Genomic DNA, 18,913 nt, shown 5'->3' on the forward strand with positions numbered 1-18,913 from the left:
TGGCAAAGACGGCAGAGCAATTTGGCTTTGAGATCATCTCATACGCTGACGACACCCAGCTTATGTTTACTATTGGCCCACACCTAGAAAGAGAGCTTCTCGACCGGAATGATAAAAATCTCTAACTGGATGACTGAGAATCATCTCCAGATTAATCCAGAAAAAAATTAGATTATGCTATTCGGTAAAGCTCCGGGCATTTGGACGGATGATTGGTGGCCCCATCAATTGGGTGCCATCCCGTTGCCTAAACAGAAGATAAAAAAACCTAGGAATAAAACTGGACCAAGCCCTAACAATGAAAGACCATATTGCTGCCATCACAAGCTCCTACTATTACGATATGCGTCTCCTGCGCAGAATTTTCCCCCTCCTCCCCACAAACGCCCGTAGAACCCTGGTCCAGGCAATGGTAATCAGCAGACTGGACTATGGGAATGCACTACTGGCCGAAGTGGGTGATACCCTGCTGTCAAAGCTACAGGTGGTCCAGAACATCGCAGACAGACCTATTCTTAACCGCCCTGCAGGCACCGTTTCTGCACCCGTGCTCAAGGAACTGCACTGGCTCCCAGTGAAGAAGCGTTCCCATTTCGAAATCTGCTGCCGCACGTATAAAGCCCTCAGAGGCAATGGTCCACTCCATCTTAAAAATAAACTTACCGCCTACATCCCCAACTGAAGTCTTCGATCAAGTACTCAATCCCTTCTTTGCGTACCCTGAATCCGTCACACCCGCACCGGGGGTAAGGCTTTCTTGTACTGTGCCCCACATTTAGCAAATTCAGGAAACAACTAAAAGCTTATCTCTATTGAAATACCTGGTCTGCTCTTCCGACCACGGATCGGCAACAGCGCCGAGATGCCCCCAGGTGATACTTGCGCTATAGCAAATAACACTAACATAACTTATTCTGGCAGTGGTGGCTATTCCACTCCTAGCACCAATTCAGTTATTACAAGTCACAGTAACACCAGCCCTATTACCTCTTCTAAAACCTCTGGTACAGGCCCAGCTGCCTTCTATGGGCCTCTAATCATATATACCAAATGCACCTTCAAGTGGCAGAGATATTCATGATGATCTGTGTCCCAGGTCTTACCCAAGATAAAAGGTAACAATTTGATACTTCAAAATTACCAGAACATAGGCTGGGGCGAGTAGGGATGCTAACAGAGTTTAATTCTACCAACAGTTCTTCTCAGTGCTAGTTAAAACACTGACACCCGGAGGGCATGGCTTGGCGGCAATGGCTGCCTGATGAACAAGCTCCACCGGAGCCGAGCCCTAAATCCCCAAATAAATCCGGCTATGATACGGCAGGAGAGGACCCAGAACATTCCCAGCGTTAGTAAAGAAGTTTGAGACCAGACTGCTGCTAATTCTGGCCCCAAAAATCACCCTGAGACCACCCTGTGACTCGGAAACATCGCTGCGGGAGCCTGAAGTAATCGAAAGCAGCCTAGGGGAGACACCCTTGGGGACTGGTAGACGTACCCTGCGAGGCGACTGATAGCTGCTGGAGGACCTGTGCTCCCCGACTCCTGATGTGGTGCTCCCCAGGCATCCGCCATCAGCTTGGGAGGCCCGATTCGATAGCGGCAGAATTGGTGAGGTGTGGAGTTAGCGGTCCCGGGGCCTCGGAGAAGCTGTACCTACGACTGTGGATGCTAGGCAGGGACGAATGCCTGCGCCGCAGCCCATGCGGTATTTCACTGCAAAAGGTGAGCGGTGATCTTTCTGGACTCCCCCCGGCTTGGCGCGCCACCGCGTCTCAGGGCGGAGCGGTGTAGAGCGGGCAGGTGCATCGAGACAGGCCGCGGCCTCAAAGCATTGCGGCGAAGAGCTTCCTTCTTCTCTCGTGGTGGATGAGGCCTGCCCGGAGTCAAGGGATGTGATATTGCCAGGAGTACACTGGGGCGAATGTGTGGCCCACGCCTTGTGTTACTGTGGGTGGAGGGGGCTGCATACTGGAGGCGGGAGGTCGCCCTCTCTCCTAGACGTGGGTGCGGTGGACCCGCGCGTCAAACACAATCCAAAGTGCATCTTCGTCAGGGCCTGCAGGAGTGGCACACGCTGTACAGATGGATTTTTCCACAGCGCCCTTGACCCAACTGCCTGCCTAAAAGTGAAGAAGCCAGCAGACACCGGAGGGGAGGCAGAGATCACCACCTGGCGGGTAGGTGACGAAACCCCTGGGGACCTGAGGGGAAAAGGCCCCACCCCCTGCCACGCGCAGATGGCGGTTGCGGGGGGGGGGGTCACTGCTCAAACGAACTGCCGTCCTACGGAGGAGAGCCGCAATACCACGGGGAGAGGAATAATCTTTTTGTGGTGTGGCCTGTATAAGTGAATACGCACAATGAAGACCAAGGGTACCGCGACAGTGCAAACCAACAAACTGGACAAATATGCTGTCCCGAAGTCAACCTCACAAGACGAGGGAGCTCCAGGTGACCAGTCAGACACCACAGAACCATCTCTCACATCCATAATGGCTGCCATCCAGGTACTGGGGACCACTCTCGAAACAAAAACAAAAAAAAATCGACGAAGTATCCATCAAAATGAACTTGCTGAGAGCTGATATGAACAAAACGGTGACAAAGTCAAAACTAATGAAGCTAATGTCCTGGAACTCCAAACCTCCACGGAGAAGCTTGAGGAACGGGTCAACACACTGGTTCACCAACACCGTCAAATGGCTCTGAAGCTCAAAGATCAAGAAGGGAGGGCCTGTCGAAACAACAGAGTGGTTGGAGTCCTGGAAAGCGCGGAAGGGCCGAGTGTGGACCTTTTCCTTGAAGACATAATCCTCTGCCACCTTGAACTGAAGCGGCTCTCCTCGCTATTCACTATCGAGAGGGCACACCGGGCGCTGATCCCCAAACCGGGGACGGCCCCTAGGACTATAATCGCAAAAATCCTCGATATTGCAGGCAGCTCGAGCTCAGGGAGACCTGCAATATGAAAATTCTACGATACGATTCTTTCCGGCTTTTACGCTTAAAGTGCAACAAGACTGCCGCTCATTTGAAGGAGTAAAGGCAGCCCTTAGAAAAGAGGGATCAAATATATGATGTTCTTACCAGCAAAGCTCAAGGTCATAGTGGACGGCAAATCATTATTCTCCACTACTCCACAGGAGGCACACGACTGGCTGGATGGGAAAGCTATGCGGGGCACGGCGGCAGCAATTGGGGAGGGGGGGGGGCAATTGGGGAGGGGGGCATCTGGGGAGAGACCCACGCGCGATTGCCGGGATCAACAGATGTAAGATCGGACACAGATAGACTTAGCCAGCATTCCTGGGCAAGTTGGTGACCCAGAGAGACTGACTCTAGCTTCCTGATCTGGAATGGACGAGACTACCTCAGCAAAATGTAATGTATAACCTTTTTTGCTAATAAAATGACTGGGGTGGGTCCCATGAGGCGTTGGCCGGTAAGACTGTGGAGCCTCAAAACATGGCATCCCCCGGCACAGCTGGGGATAGATCTATGGCCAAAGACATTCAACAGAATAGACCCTTTATGCCGGACTATTAAACAGGCCTTACTAATGTAAAACATGTCCCTCGCAGGAAGGGGGGCGGGAGACATGTTGTGTGGGATGAGTCCCAAACCATCTCGGGGTCCCAAACCTGACAAGCCTAGAAAAGTATGGGTGTGTCTTCTGGCGGCCGGAGCTGGTACTAGCTCATTTCCCCACATCACTGTTGACTGGTTTCTAGGGCGATAGGCACTCTGCTAGTTGGGGATGAGGGTAGTTTCAAGCCTACGTGGTAGGGTAGCAGGGAGGGGGGATGGTGTTGGAGGGGTTCAGAGGTCGATTGTGTTCTTTACTTTCATTGTTGGTGTTGGGGGGAGGGATCAGGGGAGGTGCACTGGTCATGCAAGAAACAAAGTAATGTGATCGGCTGGTGTTGCAAACCTCGCAGGTTGTACGGAAGTGGGATAAAAGCTTAAAACTCTAGAGTTGAAATGTCAACGGGTTGGGAGTTAAGATAAAAAGAAGTATTGTACTCCAACACATAAAACGTCACCTACCGGATGTCTCTCTACTCCAAGAGACGCACTTAATCAGAAACAATTTCAAGGCACTAAACAGACGGGGATGCACAATGGTGGCGCACACTGGCTTCACCTCTGAGTCCTGAGGGGTGGCCAGCCTAATCAGGCGTTCCCTCCCGCTAAGTATTAAGCACACCCGGACTGACCCGCTGGGACGCTTCACGGCGATCTCGGGACAATGGGAAAGGCTTACACTCACTTTGTTAACGGTTTATATACCACCAGGTCTCCAAACACAATCATACAAAGATCTTGGGACACTCCTACTTTCCCTTCAGGAAGGGCAACTCATAATTGGGGGGGGGGCTTCAACTCAGTTGCATCGGGCCTGCTCGATCGGCACCCGTCATCAAAGCATTTGGCCTCACAGACGTATGGAGGTGGCGCTACCCAAACCTCGAGCAATACACATTCTTCTCTGGATCACACCACACTCTCTCCAGGTTAGACTATATTCTTATGCCTCTTCACTTAAACACAACCACTCAGGATATCAAACACCTGGCACGAGACATTACCGATTACTCCCCCCTGTGGATCCATCTCACGATCGGGGAGAAGAGGGTAGGCTTTATAGCACCTATAAGTCCTTGGCACCTACACAACGTGGAGGCCAGAACTACTGCTGCCCGGGACATTGATCATTATTTCCAAGAAAATGAAGGTGCTGTGGATTCCACTACCACCCTGTGGGAAGCATTTAAAACAGTAATTAGGGGGCACACCCTTTCGACAATAGCAGGGCTGCGTAAGGAAAGAGAAAAACAACTGGTAAATATCGAAGGTGACCTCCTTAGTCTTGAGGAGGTAGCAACAGATGGCGAAGATCAAGCTGCTCTTCACCAAATGCAAATTAAGGTCGCCGAATACAAAGAAATAGCAACCGACGCTGCTATAACCCTCGCAAGAGACAGGGACGGATGCTTAGATGACCAAGGGGACAAAGCGGGCAAATTGATAGCTTGACTTGACAAACGAGAAAAGGCACAGAGATTAGTATCGGAGCTATAAAGCAGTTCGGGTGCGATTCTTACAGAACCTCATGACATAGTTTGTGAATTCGCTGAGCACTTTGAGCGAATGTATCGAAGGGGCCCAGAACTCCCGGCGGAAGACTCTTCCAACTTACTTGTAGACATTCAACTACCTACTCTTTCAGACCTGGATCGAGAGGCATTGGAGAGCTCACTCACCGACGACGAGCTGGCTAAGGCAATTAGGGACCACCGGCCAGGCAAAGCCTTGGGCCCAAGTGACCAACCTATTGAGCTGTACAAGCGCAAACTCGACAGATTGGCACCTTTCTTGAAACGTATGTTTGAAGACAGCAGAGAGGTGGGAGTGCTGCCACGGGACCAGGGAATCACTACGCTGGTTGCCATTCCTAGGGCGGGGAAACCTAAAGACGAATGTGCCTCGTATAGACTGATTTCTTTACTGAACGCAGAGCCCAATATACTTGCAAAGCTCTTAGCAAATAGACTCTGGCCAGCAATAGATAAATTAGTCCACCCAGACCAATCTGGATTTATGCCACACCGCAACACTGCTCTTAATCTGCATCAACTTCACGGAGTGCTGGGGCACTGCTCCACTATCCAAGAGGATGCCATCGCAGTTACTTTGGACGCGACAATGGCGTTCGATACATTGGAATGGGCATACCTGATCGCGGTCCTTAAAAAGTTGGGCTTTGGCCCTAATTTCATTGGCTGAGTTCGACTTCTCTATATGGAACCATTGGCCCAAGTGGTCGTTAACAACAAAACCTCGGAAGTGTTTTCACTCAGTAGGGGAACGAAGCAGGGCTGTTCGCTCTCGCCACTGTTCTTCGCGCTATCCTTTGAGCCGCTAGTGACCAGGATATGAAGAGTTTCTTCTATCCGGGGACTTAAATGGGCCGAAGGGTGGGAAGACCGGATCTCCTTATACGCAGACGACATACTCCTCTATCTCACCTCCCCCCAAAAGTCATTACGGGTAGTTCTAGACATATTCACTAGCTTTGGGAGAAACTCTGGTTACAACATTAACTGGAAAAAATCACTGTTATATGTCCTACATGGGAATCCCCCCTCCATGCCAAAGGACTGCCCGATTCAGGTAGTCATAGAAGGATTCATATACCTCGGCATTTTAATTTCCACTGCCACCAAGACCCGCTACGAACTGAACCTCCTCCCACCCTTGCAGAGATTCAAGCGAGACACCGCCACCTGGAAAACACGCCCACTGTCTCTCCTTGGACGGGCAGCACTCTTTAAAATTATGGCACTGCCATGTTTTCTATATGCCCTCCAGAATTACCCAGACCTAGTCCCACCAGGGTTTTATAAAGATATTGAAACTACACAAAGAGACCTCCTATGGGACGGGAAACCACGTATTTCGCTCCCTGAACTAACACTAGGTTGATATGATGAGGGAATTGCCCTCCCCGACATTAGGAAATACTACTGGGCGGCATACCTCTCAGCCATCAACCAATGTACATACCGTAGTGGTGGTGATCTCGCCTATTGCATTAACAGGTGGATTCTCCAGAGAGGTGATTTCACTATGGTGCTGTACTCCAAGCCAAACATATATCCCCTTACAGGGCCTACAAGACACTTGGTCCAACTTTGGCATGAGGTAAACCGCAGCTTGGAGTGGGCAAATAAACTCACACTGGCGACTCCACTCTGGGATTCAGAGTGCCTGGGTACACTGGGTCGTACCAGGGGATTTGGCAAGTAGGATCTAATACGGCTCTCACGCATAGGAGACCTCTGGGGACCCCATGGAATGTTGACATTTGCCTCACTACAGCAGACACACGAGATGGCTAATTCGGAATATTTTCGATATGCTCAAGTTCGGCACTCCCTTCAGGCAAACATCCCAGCAGGTTCAGTACTTCCAGGGTCCTCTCCCTTTGAAGATAGATTACTAAATGGATACCTGCCAGAGAAAACCATATCACTTACTATAAAAAGGTCATACACCAGACTCCTGATCCCCTAAGGATATTGAGGGAGAAATGGGGGCGGGACAGTCTTGAAATAGACGATGAGGAATGGCAAAAAGCACTCTATTCCCCTAAGGAAGTCGCCATTTCAGCGAAGCTAAGACTGATCCAATTAAAGATCCTACATCGGGTGTACCTCTCTGGACACAGATTGGTGTTGATGGGCAGGAGCCAAGATGGGATGTGTAGGAGGCAGTGTGGACTTGAGGGGACTTTCCTGCACATACTCTAGGAGTGTCCATTAATCCAACATTACTGGAAAAAAGTCAATGGATGTATGAACACGGTATGGGGGTGGAAATTCGACTTGAGATCAAAAGATGTCTCCTGAACATTTGGGAGCCCACAGACTTAAAAGCAAAGGGCAAAACCTGGGTGACGCTGGGCAGATGGCTGATAAGCAAAACATCGCCCGGCTCTGGGGAGCGGCAACGCCACCAACGCTCAATGCATGGAAAGACGACATGGACTGGTGTATGGTATGGGAAAAAACTGTTTATGTAGCTTGAGGCTGTCCCCGAAAGTGGATATCGCTTTGGACTAGATTGAATGAGTATCGTGGGAATGTGTGTGAACCCCCATTTGCCCCCTCCCTTGATGAACCAACAACGCCATGATATATGTAAGTAAGTAGAATGTGACCACCTTAATACTGTCCGCTATTATAATGTATGACGCTTCTGCCTGCCAAAGACAATGTAAAACAGATCTCTTGTATGTAATGACCATTTCCTTGATTGTTCAATAAAAAGAAATTTAAAATAAAAAAAGTTCCAATCAAAAAACCTTTTTCAAAAGAGCAAGATTAAGAAGAGCAATAAAATGGGATAAGCTCAGCCTAAATAGCAACCGTATCTCCTGTATTGTTCTTGTATCTTTGATGGAATATTCGCATCGTCATGAATCCGAGAGTGTCACCGTCACTTGGTTTCTCTAATGTTTATGCTTATTTTTTTCTATTGGGTAAGCGGTTGAAGGTGTCTCACGTCCTCTCTACTCTGCCGAAAATAAATCAAGCTAAGCAGCAAAAAACAGAACAAAAAAACACACACCCTGCTAAAGAGAACATCTGTCTCTTGGTGTAATTCTAAGCCACCCCTTCGGAGGCTGCGGCCAATCAAAAGACTTCAGGTCTTCATAAAGACTCTGGGGGTAAGAAATAAACTACATTGCATGTGATCCATATCAAAGAGTCTGTGGAAAAATAAGTAGTGGGCACCCAAACATGCTCTTGGATGTCCCTCAATTGACTCTCTGTTAAGTAACCCTTTACTGAGGCTAATTAGAAGGACACAGTTTTGTCAGCCCACATGAACTCAGAAGCAAAATGTCCTGAATTCTGTCACAAAGAAACTGCATCTGTCCTTGAAGATCTTATTCAAGCAAGTCTATGCCAATATCATCATGGAACTATGCGATAGATCTGTAGCAACCATTTGACCCTCTGTCTAGCAGCTCCTTGACTAGGTCCAGGAGACTTTTGACTTATGTCCAGCATGGCAAGGTGTCTGCTGATTAGAAGCTGCTAATGTTTCATTAGCTCATTGATTTTTTTTTTTGCCAAACAATTTTTATTCACATTACATCTTCAAATACATCATTCCAACAAGAGAATAGGTATTATGTGTAGTGGCAATCTTCAAGGCAATTATATTGACATATAGTACGGTCATCTCCAGAATAGTTCCTTTGCGGTAAATATTTTCAGCCTCACCAACAGAAGAATCCAGTATGAAAACAGGATTAAAACCCCCATTCACACATCCCCTCACACCCCCCTCACCCCCCTGCAACCTTCCCCAACTGTCCCCCCCAACTCAACCCCCCCTACTTCCCGCCTCCCCCTCCCGCGTGCCGTAGAGTGTCTTCCTTAGAGTGGAAAGACGCTTGAATTTGTGGTCTTATGTAGCAATTGGACCAAGACATATCATGTGAAGTAGACGTCCCACTGTACAGGAAGGGGTAGCAGATTAACCATTCGAGCAAAAATGAGGTGTCTACAACCCCCGTGACATACTACAGTGGGTATTCTTCAGGGTAAACAAGGTAGAACGTCCCACAAATCACCAAGTTAAGACGCGCCTAGGGAAAACCAACCTCATCTCCGCCGAAGACAATCCCTCGAGAAGGCCAGATGCTCGGGCAACAAGTAGCAACCGAGTTTGGACCCCAGTGGTATGGGGATGTCAGTGCCATTGGAACGTGGATGTCGGGGCGGGTCCCTAATTAAGCCGCTTTCCCCCTCTCTGATAACAAGGCAACCCCAGCAACTTCTACATCTTAGTGTGGACTCACCCCAGCCCCATCCTCAAAACACTCCTCCTCCTCATCCACCGGGAGTGAGAGCTCGGTGACCAATCGCTTCCATGCTCTCGCCCTTTCTAATGCCTGCTCTATACCCGTACGGTGTGCAATTTGAAGCCGGATCCCTCCCTCACACTCAGCCCATTTAATAAATTCAGCCTTCCATTTAACTAAGCTAGGACCTTTCTTTGCCTTCCATTGGGAGGTTATGGACCTTTTAGCTAGAAGGAATCCCAGGTTTATAAATTTACTTGTGATTTTATTATTTGAAGTGTGAGGAAACCAATGGAGAATGCACTGTGCCATGGAGGGTTGTAGATCTCTTTCAGTGATTTCCCTCAGCACGGTCGTCACTCCCTGCCAGAAGGGCTCAAGCAGCGGGCAGTCCCATAGCATATGCTTAAAATCGGCCTAAACTTGGAACATCTACGGCAGGACGCCAACTGGTTTGGGAAAAATTTATGAAGGTGGACAGGCATGAGGTAAGCCCTATGCAGGATGTAAAAATGCACCAACTGGAACCAAGCATTACGCGTACCCTTCCAAGCTCTCTCCACTATTCCACTCCATGCCGCATCTGGAATGTCTTCCCCCAAATCCTCTTCCCACTTTGTTTTTAAGGCTGTTAAGGGGATCAAAGCCTCTAGGGTCATCCGCCTATACAAACACGTTACTGCCTTAACTGTGCCTGCTGCAACTACAATATACTGACACCCCATAGACATAGTCGGCTCCGCCATCCCTGACCTCCAGTGTTTCCGCACTGCCGCCGTGAGCGCCGCATGTAACAGAAAGTCACCCCCGGCAACTCAAAGCGGTCCTGAAGAACATCAAATGGGATCAGGGCACCTTCCTCATACAGGTCACCCATCTTCGACAAACCCTGCTGCTCCCAGATCTCTAGCCTCTGCCACGTTCCTCCGTGCGGCAGCGCCCTGCACATCTTCAGTGGAATATCTGGCGCATAAGGGGTAAATATTTTCCCTCGTCGGAGGTACCTGTTCTAACACTTACGGGCTGTGTCAAATTCCTGAGTAAGATGCATATTCCCAATTGGAAGGCGCAAGACAATGCGGGACAAAACCAGCAGTGGCCCAGTTAGTTCCCCTGAATCTTCTACTCCCCTAGTAGCCCTCGCAACCCATTGCGTGAGCCACTGAAGTTGAGCTGCTAAGTAGTACATCTTGTAGTCTGGGACTGCCAAACCTCCTTCCGCCCGAGGCCTCATGAGTGTAGTGAGCGCTACCCTACTTCTACCCGCGCCCCACAGGAACGTGGTAATCATCGACTTCAACCTCCGAAAATAACTCGCCGGTATCCATATCGGGAGGGTCCTAAAAAAATATAACAACCGCGGAAGGGTCACCATCTTAAGCAGAGCCACTCTCCCCGCCATTGACAATGGTAGGGTACTCCAAAACTAAGTTAGCTTTGGTTCCTCTGATCACCTTCCCCACGTTCCCATCCAGAATGTCCCCCTGTCATTCGCTCATTGATACTTCTGGTGGGACAACTGTGGTTCAGGTGCTTCTCTCTTCTTGTACCGATGCAGCAACTCACTGCATTTAAGCCTTCCTAGGTGGTAAAAGAACAATTTTCGAAGTGGAGGTGCTGGTCATCTACATCACCTGACTTGAGTATCCTTGGCTATTCCTGCCATACTTCTGGTAAACATTTTCAGATATTTGTAACTTTACTTTGTAAACCTAGCACATGTATATATTCATATATGCGTTACAAAACCTGAAAAAGTAATGTGATCTTTTCCTTTACCCTGTTCCAGTGTAACTAGTTAAAATTGCAAAATACCCTAACGGCATTCCTGCAACATGCGGTTAGAAAAAAATAGCTGCACTTAAAATTACACCTCATGAAACAATTAGTGCTTGATTGCACACTAAAGGCTTCAAGACTAATAAAGACCTCTTTACTTTTAAATCTCTTGATGAACTCCATCAAGGATGTACGAGTATGCTGCCGAAGGTGAGAAGAGGAACGGAACACCCCAAAATCTATGGGGGAAATACTGGAGTGTGTTTCTCAACAGACAAGAGTTTTCCATGGGTAGGAAAGAAAATGCAACCGCAAAGCAATCTTTCCCAATGATGAGATGTAGTGTTTATACAATCTGCAGTTTGGAAATAGTAAAGTCCAAACATGTCACATTACATTGCCAATAGAATGCCTGGAAAACTGCAACTGGCACAGCTTTCCAAGCCTGCTACGGCCAATGTTTGTTTATTTCATAAAGTAGGAAACTTGCACCTGTTCATAGCAGTACTTGTATGGTTGCAGATTTACATTTTTTTCGGAAATCAGTCGAGATTATATATCTCTATATCTATACTACTATTATAAAGAGAGAACTGTGCCCTTTGAGCCAGGTAAACTCGAAAAGTACACCACCAATCAAAACACCCAAGACATCTTTGAAAACCTCAGGGCAAGCAGAGGGACATAGGCTATTAAAAAGAAAAAATATACGTTGTTTAAAAAATTTAGAAATAAAAATAAAGTAGTCCCTTGCAAGTAGCGCCGGCCGCGACGTCTGCGTGATGACATCATTTGCGCTCCCATCACTTCCTGAACACTTCCTGAAATGGCGGCGGAGAAGATCGCGACCTGCTGGGAGGACTGCCCGGCCCTGCTTGCTGCTGGCCTGTGCGGGCGGGGCGCCTGGAACAGGAGCGGCGGCTGACGTAAGGATCAGGCTCTCCGGGACACGGGCGGGAGGGGGGCTGTAGGTTGGCTGAGGTAAGGTGCAGGCTCCGGGACACAGGCAATGTCGTAGCGGGCGGGGGCCGGGGCGGGAGTGCACACAAGCCTCAAATGCAGCCCCCAGCCCCTTTCTGCCCCAGGCACGCTGGGGCGGGCTGCTAGTATATATATATCTTCAAGTTCGCAACACAAAAAATGAACACGTTAAATCCTATTCTTTTAGTGAAATGAGGAAGAAAATACATTTTTAAATGCGAAAGACATCTTTGCATCAGATTGGAGAAAAAACAACACAAACATGACAGAGCTGTCTCAGGTCCACGGATCCATCTACCAAGCCAAGAACGCACTTATTTGGGGCAGGTTACCCACCAACGACCGTAGCTCGCGCAGTTTACCAGCCCTTGTGCGAGTAGCTCATCCACTCCAGTGTTTTTTTTCCCCCTCTGTATTTCGGGAGTTATAGTTCTGAACGTCCTGTTATGAATTCAGGACTACAAGTCCCAGAATGCAAAGGGAATAAAAAGCTGTACTGGATTACTCACTCGTCGGCCTGGAAAACTAAAACTTGAGAGGTTAGTGTCCCTCAAAAACAAAATGTCACATATGAATCACTCAAATGTCACAGTCGGGTGCACTGTAGACAGAAACATGCGGCAAATAGATATAATGAAAAGTTCCTTACCGTTACTGCTATCCGCTCGTCTACTCCTTCGTGATCATTTACATTCGTTCACAGCTACTCCTGCTCCAATAAATCTGCCACTTTCTACAAGGCTGTTCCTCAACTGAGGCGGGATTAGCTAAACCGCAATCTGCAACGTGATTCCTCGTTCCGGGGCATTTTAGGGTCCTGCCTACTGGCCAGTCACAGAGGGGCAGAAAAGGTGAGCCAAAAGCAAGAAAAGACTGAGAGCAATCGATGGAATCAGAAAGACAGCTGAGCTTCCCATCGAGGCACGAGGGTGTAGCGAGCAACGGGAGTCTGTGGGTGGATATAAACAAAGACACGAAACAACCGGCTTCTTGTGTTCCATTCCTCGGTGGATGCTCGTGTGTAGGGTCACCAGATTGTTGTATTTCCCCAGGGTACCACTTTTCCATTTCCGGTTGTGCATATCAGTGCATTCTGGGATTTGGAGTCTTGCTTCTTTTGAATTAAGCAAATTGGATCAACGCACCTCGTAACTTAAAAGTGATGTCCCGTTTGCACAGAGCCCTCTGATCAGCCTATGTTTAGTGGTATATGGAGCCCTTTTGCAGCAACGAATGCAAGCACATTGAAGTGTGTCTCGTATGCCGCAGTCCTATCGCCCACACGCAGGTGTGTTTTTAATGCTTTTAACTGTCTGCTGGTCTAAGGAAACTGTTAATGAGTGTATACGTAATTATGATTTGATTTAACGCCATTTTAGATAAAGTAATGAAGAGCTGCTGTTTTGTCTGCTCTCAGTTGGAAGCAAATATGAAATTTCCTGCGAAATACAAGGCTTAAATCAATTTACTTCTATGATATGAAGTATTTCATTGCTGCAGCAGCGGCGAATGGCCGTGTTTCTCACCGACTACCAATAGAGGACGCTAGGACATTAGGAAAAGAATCCTCAAACAGGAAACATGGAATAGTAAAAGGAAGAAATACATAATTTCTGGAAATAGTTTCTAAGGCCTTCTCCGCATGTTCCTAATATGTGCAGCTGGAAATTGCTCTATGCGCACACCACTCCACCCACTCTTAAAGGCTTCCCTACCCCATTAGCCTGAGTTCTTTCTCACTCTATGACCCCACTGATGTCGTTTTGTGAATGGGAGCTGCGGATTTCACCACCATCTTTGAAATGTATCTTAGTCCCCTTGATATCTGTATTTTTGCAGCGCCAGGCCTCCGGTCCAATGCAGTCCGGGGCTGAAATTGAATCTGCGCCCCATGAATCCATGACCAAAGCTTCTTCCTAAGGTCCACCCACCTAAAACCCGTCAAGTCGCCAGAAGGCTATAAACTGTTTGCATCGTTTATATGAATGTTCTGCTCCTCTGGCTTTCTTCAGTGGGTAACATTTAGTATTATTTTTAATTGCGTTGGTTTGGTTTGAACCAGTATATGGAACAAATGACTTGGTTGTGGAGGGAAACAACCTTTACAGCGCAACTTTTACACCGCACTACCATTACAACAAAACTTTTACAACGCAACATCCATTACAACGCATGCATTTACAACGCAACCATTACAACGCATGACACTACAACGCACACCACTACAACGCATGCCATTACAACGCATACCATTACAACGTATTACATTACAACACATAGTCCACTTACACTGTCCAACACTTACCCTACTGTTGCACCCCCTGGAGTTAGAATAGTCATTTTTACCCCTATACTACCCAGCACTTACCCTACTGTTGCACCCCCTGGAGTTAGAATAGTAATTTTTACCCCTACACTATCCCACACCTACCCTACTGTTGAACCCCCTGGAGTTAGAATAGTTATTTTTACCCATACACTATCCAACACTTACCCTGCTGTTGCACCCCCTGGAGTTAGAATAGTAATTTTTACCCCTACACTATCCAACACTTACCCTACTGTTGCACCCCCTGGAGTTAGAATAGTAATTTTTACCCCTACACTATCCAACACTTACCTTACATGCAATGTAGGGTTATGTGTTGTAATGGTATGCAGTGTAAATGTAGTATGCGTTGTAGTGGAATGCATTGTAAAGGTAGTTTAAAATAATTTGTTGTAATGGCATGCGTTGTAATGAATGTTGCGGTGTAAAAATTGCGTTGTAAAGGTAGGCGTTGTAAAAGTATGCGTTGTAACGTCATACATCCGGTTGTGGATGACCGCTCTTTACCAATCATTGACAAAGTCAGAAGAGCGGGCTTCTCTACAACCAGCTGCTTTGGTGGGATAAATATCAAGAGGTATTCTTTGCAAAATTTCGTAAGGTAGACTAGGCACTGAGGGTAGTGACCAGGTGTCACTGATTTGATAAGACAGTCCATTTTTTTAGGTCTAGGCTCTAGACAGTACATGCGCTGTCTGTAAGAGACATGCTGTATCTACTTTAAAGGCTTCAGCCCGCCCATAGGCTTCCCATTTGCTGGCACAATCATTGCTCTCTTATTCTTTCTCCCCATTTGTCCATGTTATGTATGTGTCATGCCTCTTTCGGTATTTAGCTCTCCCGAGAGCATAGACCAGCTACTACTATCCATCCACTGCTCACAATTTAGGATTCGTTTTAGGCACAACTTTTGTCTTTGTTTAATGGCACTTCCCACGAGCGCTGGTGTTTTTACTCGCTCTGACCTCCATTCCTGTAAACATGCCTGCAAATCTTGGTCTTATCTCATCACATTTGCTAAATGTCAGACACTGTTTTAGGAGGGCGTCTCTTTACTTTTCTTTCGTGGACTTCGAAGTGAGAATGTCCTGGGGTTGTTTGTCTGCCCCGCCCCCCCCCCCCTCCCTCATCACTGCTCACCCCCTCCTGTTAGGGCAACAAGGCTGCCTGAGTGCTGCACTTCTTTAGTGCAAGCATCCAGAATTAGGCCACTAGAACGTATTGTTGTGCCTTATTCCCTATGCCCCAAAATAAGTATAAGTGCTATGCATAGTGCAGACCTAGGCTGTATGGTGAAAAATTAATTTCAAATATGGCAGACTTCAGTTAGCAGTCTAGTGCTGCTAGATATTAAAAACTCCACCTCAGCACCCATATCACGTGCCAGGAGTCCTTGCGCACCTTCCGTGACATCTCAGAGGAAAGCATTGCTTCTCCGTGAATATAAATCCCTCTTGGTTAACTTCATTTCCATGAGGTACTTGCAAGATCACTGATTTTTTTTCTCACTTGTGCCATTTCAGATTTAAACTACCGCTAACGAAATCATTTTTTGTGCATGTAAGTAAGATTACATTCCAATTGCTTCATTTCACCACACGCTGCATAGTTTACATAGACATTTCTACTACAGAGCAACCTTGCCACCCCAAACATGTGGACTGCTAATTATTCACAGCATTCAATTTGTTTTACTTCTTTTAAAATGATGCGCTATGGTCATTGAGCAAATAATGTAACAGACAAACTGCTCTGCACTCATTAGACAGGAGCTCACCAAAGTGTGCATGTTGTTTTATCACTGAATTGTAGCGGATGCACACACTTGGGCCACTGAATAGCTTTACTGCGGCAAAAACATGAGCTAATCACTGCTTATCAATGAAAACGTGTATTTAATTAGCAGATATACACAGTCACGCTATAGCAACCATGCTATGCTTCACCAGGGGGCTGTTCTATAACACTGCAGAGGGTCCCATCGCCCTCCCTTAAAGAGACGCGCTATAGTCTACTGATGTTATAGACAATTGCTCACTAGACCCTAATTCGAACTGTTAGTTTATTTACTAAGGCGTACATGTTAATTTATCGACATAGTCTAACGGCACCCAATTTGATTTCCTTCTTTAAAAATGAAAAGCCATGGTCATTTAACACATTAATTCACCAAACAAATGAAAAGGGGGGTCTCTTGGCCCCCCCCGCCCACACGTACACTTGAGTTTGAATAATAAGAGTGTAGGGCAGTGGTCTGCAAGCATGCCAGGGGCAAGGGGTGGTAAGGGGTCCAGAATGGAAGTTATGATGCAGGCCATGATGCGTAGGATGACCAAGATGGATAAGAGGTTGGAGAGGGTTGATAAATTAGAGGCTCGCATGAATGAGAGGTTTGCCGCTCCCCCTTGCCCATCAGGTAGGCCCAAGCGACAGATAACGGCACCATTGCCGAGGTGGGATTTCGCTACCCCACCTAGGAGGTCTAAGGCCAAGAAGCCTAGGAGCAGTGCACCGGCCCCTGTGGTACCACCAGCACCCCTTCCTGCGGGAACTGCCCCCCGCCCTTGGTACCGGTACCAGTCCCGGGGCTTCCGCCGCCTGCCGCCCCCTTACCTACCACACCAGCGCCGCTGGGTGTGCCCCAAGTGGGGCTAGTGGTGCCAGCAGTTACACAGAACGCTGATGCTGCTGTCCCTGCCGAGCTGGTATCTCAGATAGCGGCCTTATTGCCTTGGCTGCAGAAGGGGGGTGTGTTGCCTGCTTCGTCGGACCATGCTGCAGAGGCAGCAAAGTTGGTTGAAAAGATTAAAGCAGCTACGGCGGCTGATGGTGCTGCAGTGCCCTCATCTTCTTCACTTACAGGTTCCAATCCCGCCCAACCGAACGGAGATGGTGGTCTACCGGCCCAAGTGCCCGGAAATGGTAAGGAGGTGTCTCTCCCTCTCTTGGGTGACGGCTCAGTGCCATCCAGGAGTGAAAATTTAGCACAACATGTGTCCCAGGCAGTGAAAGAAATGATTTGGGCCGGAAAGTATGTTTACATTTTTTCATTGTTACTAGATAATAGGGAAATGGAGCAGGCTAAGGTACAAAAGGAGTGGATGCATCCGAGTGAATGGCGAGCACAGTGTTCTAAATTCAGGGTAGAGGAAACATTGTCAACTGGATCAGGGCTTTCTCGGTATTGTCGGCTATCACGGCCGAACGCCCCCCTAATGTGCAGGCAGCAATGGCTTGCTACCAGAGCAGGATTGTGGGGTGGAGCGAACAGTACTCGGGGGATGCTTGGAAGGAATATGATGTCAATTTCAGGAAATCCAAGGAATTTGACACATCATTGTCTTGGGACAAGGTTGACTCTATGTCCTGGCATAAGCAGTTCTCAGGGAACACTGCCCCATCCCAGCCCACCAGTGCAGTCAGGGTGTTCTCCGCCAGGCCCCAGCAGCCCTTTCGGTCAGCCCAGGGGAGTGAGGTCCCGGGGAAGAATAGGCATGGGGGATCACAGCGAAAGGGGGTATGCTGGGATTTCAATAAGCGCTCCTGCACGAGGGCGCCGGGCACCTGTAGATTTAAACATGCTTGTGCAATCTGCGGTCACCCCTCCCACCCGAGTTAACATGCAGGTCCAAGAACGGCAATCACGGTCAGAGGGGGAGGGGAAAGCCAGAGTAGTGTGGACAACTTGGGTGGTCCCACGCCAATTGACGTCTTGGCAATGATACCATGGTTGAATAGATACCCGGACCACACAGCAGCCACCCTACTTCAGGAAGGTTTCTCCCAGGGTTTTAGGATCCCGGCTGAGGGGTACACGGGCAGCGCACATTGCAGGAACCAACTGTCGGTGAAACATAATTCTGCAGTGGTTGCTGCTAAGATTAGGAAGGAACTGTCCCTGGGCAGGATAGCTGGCCCTTTCCTTGATGTGCCTGTCCCCAACTTTGTGTGTTGGCCGCTGGGTGTAGTTCCCAAAAAAGAGAAAGGCCACTTTAGACTGATCCACAACCTGTCGGCACCAAGAGGGGCGTCTTTGAATGACGCGATTGATGAAGGTATTTGCAGTGTAAAGTATGCTGCTTTTGACCAGGCTGTTGACTTATTGCGAGTACTGGGGCCAGGGGCACTGATGGCAAAATCGGACATTGAATCTGCTTTCTGCCTCGTCCCAGTCCATCCCTTGGACCACCACCTCCTGGGTTTCACTTTTGAAGGCAAATTTTACATGGATAAATGCATGCCCATGGGTTGCTCCATATCATCTGCTTACTTTGAGACCTTTAGTTCATTCTTAGAGTGGGTCATGAGACAGGCGACTGGCCACCAGCAGGTCATGCATTTATCTGGACGATTTCCTTTTTCTAGGTGCGGCGGGCTCTCAGGAGTGTGCTGGCATAAGCAGTTCTCAGGGAACACTGCCCCATCTCAGTCCACCAGTGCAG

The 18,913-nt window shown here is 48.1% G+C and overlaps 1 pseudogene; it reads left to right on the forward strand.

Moving 5' to 3' along the window:
* Positions 1 to 2,363: 2,363 nt before the first annotated feature.
* LOC147679716 (uncharacterized) lies at positions 2,364 to 18,146 on the forward strand (annotated as a pseudogene).
* Positions 18,147 to 18,913: the final 767 nt, after the last annotated feature.

Source organism: Lissotriton vulgaris, chromosome 11 (genome assembly GCF_964263255.1).
Source record: "Lissotriton vulgaris chromosome 11, aLisVul1.2, whole genome shotgun sequence".
Lineage (NCBI taxonomy): Eukaryota > Metazoa > Chordata > Amphibia > Caudata > Salamandridae > Lissotriton > Lissotriton vulgaris.